Source organism: Haematobia irritans, chromosome 1 (genome assembly GCF_050003625.1).
Source record: "Haematobia irritans isolate KBUSLIRL chromosome 1, ASM5000362v1, whole genome shotgun sequence".
Taxonomy (NCBI): domain Eukaryota; kingdom Metazoa; phylum Arthropoda; class Insecta; order Diptera; family Muscidae; genus Haematobia; species Haematobia irritans.
Window position 1 is genome coordinate 63,175,393 of NC_134397.1, and position 7,862 is coordinate 63,183,254.

The window sequence follows — 7,862 nt, forward strand, 5'->3', positions numbered from 1 at the left end:
CGATTATTTAGTCATCGCCGACATGTCGCATCGATCCGACACTTTGTAAGATTCTTTACAAACACCGACATTCCGTCCGGAATAACTGATAGTCTATAAAGCGCATTAGTAGACACAAAAGAAAAAGCAAACAGTGTGCTGAAAAATGGAAAACAGTCACTGTTTGCCGAAATACCATACACTTTCTGCTATTTTTAAGCACACATATTAGTTTAACTGAAACCAACCAAAATTTTAACTAGGGACTATCGTAAAACAATCAAAACAATTTATTAATAGTGTGTTTTGTATTTTACATAAAATCTGAATACTTATTAAATTAATATCCCTGCCAACATTTTTTGAATTTGACTGCGCTTCTGAGAATCCCCACCACGTCGAAAAAAGTCGTATACGACATCCAAAACTCGTCGGAAAAGCGACGTCACTATTGAGAAGCTGTACCACGCCAAGTTACCATAAAAAAGTATCACATGAGTGCAATTATTACGTGCCTTTTTTAATAAATTTAGAACGACGCCAATAAGAGCCCCTTCAAACAATCAGAAAAGAATCATTGTGGTCAAGTAAAACACGATTTTTTAGATGTTTATTAATTTGATTAAACATTTATAAATTCTTATAAATATAAGATTTATACCACTATCACAACAGATTCACCAATATACCTTTTACAATTTTAAGTGAAATAACTATGTTTTCAGCACTTCATTATCGATTTTATTTAAATAAATTATAAGAAGTGATGGCAAAATACTTTCATTTACATTTCATACTTTTTCATACGCTTCCCCATCGCAGCGATTGTAGCAGTGTCACTTACGAGTCTGTGGTAGCGATGAGGGTGGAATGGAACTTTGAAATGCTGGCAGGGAATACACCCAAAGAAATTTGTTAGTAGAAACAGCAGAAAAGTTCGCTAATGCGCTTTACAGACTATCAGTTATTCCGGACGGAATGTTGGTGTTTGTAAAAAATCTTACAGTGTGTCGGATCGATACGACTTGTCGGCGATGACTAAATAATCGGTAAATGTGTTATAGATCCCATAAACATGCAGCAGTATCGATTATGCCTTCGGACTTAACTTATAATGTGCACAATATATGGGATATGTTCGACACGAGCACTGTCGTCGGGAATAACTGATAATCTGCAAAGCGCATGAAACAGCAAAAAGTCTGCTGAAAAAGGGAAAGCAGACGCTGTTTGCTGAAATAGCAAACAGTGTCTGCTTTACCAAAAACTTTTTTAGTTCTTTAATATGCTTTGGAGAAACATTTATAATTATAAATCTAACGAACAATAAATTATAAAATGTTTAGGTTATAACCTAAAAGTTTTATAATTTATTATTCGTTAGACCCTAAAGCACAAAAATATAACAGCAGGCATCGACTGCTTTTTTAGCAGACAAACAATAAATCTATGTTTGATCCTTAAATAGGGTTTAGGTTAGGTTAGGTTAGGCGGCAGCCCGATGTATCAGGCTCACGTAGACTTTTCAGTCCATTGTGATGCCACATTGGTGAACTTCTCTCTTATCACTGAGTGCTGCCCGATTCCATGTTAAGTTCAATGACAAGGGACCTCCTTTTTATAGCCGAGTCCGAACGGCGTCCAAATTGCAATGAAACCACTTACACTCAAAGAAAAAAAAAACGTTTGGAAAACGTTTTTCTTTTGTTAGAGTTTTTTTAATTGCTTCGTAAATTTTAAACTTTTATCACCAAAAAAATTCGTTTGTTACAAAATTTTTACTTTTTCAATAAAAAAAGTTAATTTTGAAACAACAACACAGTCCATTTCGTTTATATCAAACACTGTTCTTTTCTGACTTTAGGTCTTTAATAAGACACATTTAACAGTTCAAAATTTAATATACTACAATGTAATGTTGAACATTTTTTCGGAATCTTCCGAACATATCTAAAATATATGTACAAAAAAAAACTTTGGTCGAAGCAGGGATCGAACCCACGACCCTTGGCATGCAAGTCGGACGTGTTGTTGTTGTTGTAACAGTTTATTGTGATCTCATCCATTTCATGTTATACGCTTGGTACATCAGCTTGTTGGCAGATCAAGGAACTCTGCGACTAAGATGGGGTGTGTCCAGAGTGATCTGGTGGTAAGTCGGTTTGGTTTGGCTGGGCAAGAGAAAAGATGACGCGTGTCGTGTGGCCCTTGGTCGCAAATTGGACAAACGTCAGCTACGCTGCTATCAATCACCGATAAGTAGGAATTGAGGCGGCTGCACTTGCCTGATCTTAATTGGGCCAAAACTACCCTAGTCTGCCGTGGGAGGTCTCTTTCCTCCGGTGCTATGGGCGGTGGTCGGACTCCAAGAACAGGATTAACCTTGTAGCTTCTCACCGCTTCAGCTACAGTATCCTCATGAATCCTGTTCAAACCTGCCTGGTACGCTGCTTGATCTAGAGGCTCTCTTTTATAGCGCTGGATCTCGCGCTCTAGATTATGTATATCAACCCTTACGTTCCTGGGTGGTGGTTGTGTATCCATAAGATGGTGGTTTGGATGATTACTGCGATAACAACCCAGGAGATACTGCTTTGACAACATGTAGTTGTGTCGGACGTAGCAACCACTGCTCGTAGTCGGACGTAGCAACCACTGCTCCACGGTGCCAAACTAAATGTTTGTTTCTGTTAAATAAACTTTGTTTATTCGGTTCGTGGGTGTTGCAAGCTATGCTATATAAATATAACTTATATGGATAATTATAACAGGTACATAGTTCAGTGGTTAGTGTGTTGGCTTACAAAGTGCATGGTCCGCGGTTCGATGCTCCGTCCAGGCGAAAGGTAAAAACAATTTTAAAAATTTATAAAATCGTATAATTTCTTCTACATTGTTGGTATTACAGGAAAAGGTGTTAAGAATTAAAAAACCTCGTGGATGTGGGAAAGATGAGAGGGAAAATGCAATTAGCAAGAAAACAATATATATTTTTTTTTGAGTTTGTCTTTATGAAATTGGTTTTACATAAAAAGAATAAACGTTTATCACAAACAGTATATATTTTTCTTCCAAATACACTTCCTTACAGCGAAAAGCAAATGAGAAACGAACTTTGTTTGTCTAAAATTTCGTTTGGGAGGAAAGAATTATTTTTTTGCGTGTATAGAAGCTTTGAAACCCTCAGAAATGTCACCAGCATTACTGAGATGGGATAATCCACCGCTGAAAAACTTTTTGGTGTTCGGTCGAAGCAGGAATCGAACCCACGATCTTGTGTATGCAAGGCGGGCATGCTAACCATTGCACCACGGTGGCTAAATAGGGTTTGGGTAACACTTTATATGAAGAAAATCTTAACTTAAAGAAAACAAAATGACTATACTATATTAATGAAATTTATTTCTTTTGTATTTGAAGACACTTTTTTCCGGATGTACTTTTCAAAAATAATATATATGTATTACAACGTAAATGATTTAATGCAAATTTTGTCATGATTTAGAAATGTGTGGTTTCTGTTATATTTCCACGGATTGCGTACAAAATTCTACTAAAGACTGTTATCCACAACCGAATTTACCGATGGCAAGGTATATGGAGGAGGCTGTGTTATAGAAAATTGTATTGTAGTCCTAATTATTTTTATAATTTTTTTTAAGTAAATTTAATGTAATTCTTTATTTTGAGTATCCCTGTAACCGTATATGGCCATTTAGGCTTGGTTGTAAAATGAGTTAAATAAATAAAAAAAAAGTCTGAATAAATACCCACATAAGCCTGTTTAGCTCTTGATCTTTTATATATAGGAGTCTATAGATATCAGGTGTCTACAAAAATCAATTTTAACCAAATTAGAGGGCCAAATTTTCGACCAAATCAGATTAAATTAGTTTCTTCATGAAGATATGGATATATTTTTTAACGGTTATTGGAGGGCCTATACGAACATCGCCTTCCAGATTTGAATCGGATCGGATGAAATTTACTTTTCCAATAGTCTCCGAAAATCAAATTAGAGATCGGTTTATATGGGGGCTATATATGATTATGGACCGATATGGACCAATTTTTACATGCTTTTTTGACACATGCTTTTTTTGTCACATCTTGGGTTCGGTTTATATGGGGGTTATACCTCATAATGGTCTATTATGGCTCATTTGCAATATCATCCAACCTATATCAATAAAAACTACTTGTGCCAATTTTCAAGTCGATGGCTTGAATCGTTCAGAAATCAGCGTGATTTCAGACCCGATTATTGTATCCACAAACATTAGGTATAAAATTTGAACTTGCAAGTTTTAATAATTTATTATATTATGGATTTCATCCAAAATATAATAATATTGACCATTTCAATCAAACAATAAACATTGAATCAAGCAACATCATTTAATATAACTATGACACAAGTTACAAATGATATGTCTGACATTTACCATGAAATAAATCCCACCTCAACTATCTTGCCAAAATGGAAGTCCTTGCATCAAGGCAATATCGATGTCTACTTTAGCTCAACCAAAAAAGCATTTAACTATTCTCTGAACGATAGAATTTTGAATGATAATGAACTTGTGTCATGTCTCCGTCTCCCATGAAATATTACCAAACAAATGAAATAGCTATATGTGATTTGGCATAAGTATTGGCATATTATCTACAATGTTTTATTAAATGGTATGCCAATAGAATTTGAATATGATTATTTAGGAAAGAAATACATATTGCTACCTTCCATCAACCATGCTATGCTGTATTGAAATTCATAATTTTTCAGAAGAGGGGATATACATTGATTATTACATTTTCAAATGGTGTAGAATACAAATTACGAATTCGAATTAGTTTTATTGGCGATAATCCAATCCATGGGCTTTAATAATTTAATTCTTGCTAAAGCCTACAAACTTGTAGGGAAAATATCGGTTAAATGTAGATAACATAGATTTCCAATAGGTAAAATGAAATCGATAACAGTACCTTACAAAATTTATACTAGCCAAAAAGCTCATTTCATTTCTAGCAAAAATTAGAAACAAATGGAATTGACGTATGTGTTTGATATGTTATTAGCATTTCTTCGAGTGAAGCAATTTCAATATAAGAACAAGCAAGGAAAGTCTAAAGTCGGTTGATTATATACCCTGCCCCACTTTGTACATTACATTTTCTACACCAGGCCAAATCCTTCAAATTTGTTAGGTTCTATATATATATATAAAGGTTTATGTTCCCATATACATATATTAAAATCTGACCCGATCTGGACAAAATTTTACTTCTTCAAAATCTATAGATTCAATTTAAATTGATAAACGCCCTACTGCGAAACACAATGTCAGCAAAAAAAAAAACAGTGTGAGAAATATTTAAATATTAAGCATTTTGTTTTGCAATTTCGCAAAATTACAATTATGGTTTATCGGTCGTTAATTTGTATTAGAGTTATGGAAAAAATTTGAGTCAGATTTAAAAGTCTTCGACTTAGCTGTGGTTATTTCCCAAGGAAATATTTTATTCCTATAAAAAATTTGTCAACATTTTATTCCTATAAAAAAATTTGTCAAAATTTTATTTCTATAGAAAATTTTGTCAACATTTTATTTTTATAGAAAATTTTGTCAAAATTTTATTTTTATAGAAAATTTTGTCAAAATTTTATATCTATAGGAAATTTTGTCAAAATTTTATTTCTACAGAAAATTTTGTCAAAATTTTATTTCTACAGAAAATTTTGTCAACATTTTACTTCTATAGAAAATTTTGTCAAAATTTTATTTCTATAGAAAATTTTGTCAACATTTTATTTCTATAGAAAATTTTGTCAAATTTTATTTCTATAGAAAATTTTGTCAAAATTTTATTTTTATTTATATACAGAAAATGTATGAAGTATCACGAAGTACAACTGTGGCAACCGTGTTTACAATACAATGGTAAAAAAATATATATTTAATATTGAGGAGTTGACAAACAAAATTTTATTTTCTTTAAAATTCAGTCTAAAGGAGCTCTTGACAATAATTTTCAATGGAATTTTTGTTGAAATTTGGTGAAAAGTACTTTTTTGCTCAAAAAAATATCTTTTGTACTTTCTTACAAATTGTATTTTCCATCCCTGATTTCAACCATATTCGGCATGCAAAGTAAGAATGGTAATTATACTCCATGTGCAAAATTTCATTTAAACCGGAGTGAACTCATATGAACCTCTGTGGTCATATGAGTCTAAATCGGGCGAAGGAAATTCGCCTTGTATAGTAAGAATGTTAATTATACTCTATGTGCAAAATTTCCCGTACATCTGGCTTCTACGGTCATATACGTGTATATCGGACGAAAGATATATATGAGAGCTATATCTAAATCTGAACCGATTTCTTCCAAAATCCATAAGGTTCTGACCGAAAACACACTGCAACCTAGACTTTGATCACAAAAATGTGTTCCCAGACAGACGGGCATATCTAGATCGGCTCAGAGGCCGACCCTAAGCACCGTGTATATATCTCGTCTCCCTCTTGGTGTTGCAAACGTATGCACTAACTTATAATACCCTGTTCCACAGTGTATGTGTACCTAACCTAACCTATCTTATAATACCCTGTTCCACAGTGAATGTATAAAAATGGTACTTCTACCCGTTAGTGCTACGTTAACTAACTAACTTCTAGACTACCATCTTGCCCATATATATTCCATATTCCAGTTAACAACTGAATATTTTTCGGTTAAAGTTAACCGGAGAGAAGATATTGCCAAATGACAGTTAAAGTCTAACAAGTCGAGCAATTAGTTAATTATTTTAGTTGTTTTTTTTTGGGTGCAACGGTGCAATGCTCGCCTTGCCTCGTGGGTTTAACCCCAGTTTCGACCAAAAAGCTTTTCAGCGGTCGATTATTCCCTCTCAGTAATGCTAGTCACATTTCTGAGTTTTTTAAAGCTTCTTTAAGTTGTTTCAGAGCAATGTGTAACGCCGTTCGGACTCTGCTATAAATAGGAGGTTCATTGTCATTGAGCTAAACATAGAATCGGTCAGCACTCAGTGATAAGAAGTTCACCACTATGGTATCACAATGGACTAAATAGTCTAAATAAAATATCGGGCTGCCACTATACCCAACCCAACCAAATCCCTAGTTAAAATTTTCTAAAAAAAAAAAAACATAATTTTCTTTCATAGTTGGTTCATTTTTTTTAGATGCAGCACATTATATATAAGAAAGCCGTTTAAAAAATAATAAAACTCCACCCTCTTGTGGTGTTTTGTTTTTATTTTAAATCAAAATAAAATTATTAAAATTTTTATATAAATATTTTAAAACTATAAAGGGAGATTTTTGAGTATATGTATTCCTATAAGGAGTGTTTATATACAATATGCTTATAAACAATAATTACCTGCAAGAAAAATAAGAATGTACGACCGAATGGTCGGCCAGGCGGAATCTTATGTACCCTCTGTCATGGATTGTGTACACAGTTCTATTAAAGACTAAAATCCATAATCGAATCATTTAGGTTGTGGCAACAATTGTCGATGGCAACCTATCTTAAAACTTCTTAACATTGTCAGATTAAATACATATAAACGTTACTTAAGTTTTAAATAATTATGAACCCTTATGAACCAATTTTTGCAAGATTATTAGGAAGCATGTACATCACGCACCGAAATTCGAATGAAATTTGCTCTTCCAAGAGACTTCGGAAGTCAAATATTATAATCGTTCTATATAGGGGCTATATAAATTTATGGAGCAAAGCAAAAAAAAAAAGTTTGGAAAACGTGTACCGAAAACGTTTTTCTTTTGTTAGAGTTTTTGAATTTCTTCGAAAATTTTAAACATTAATCAACAAAAAATTCGTTTGTT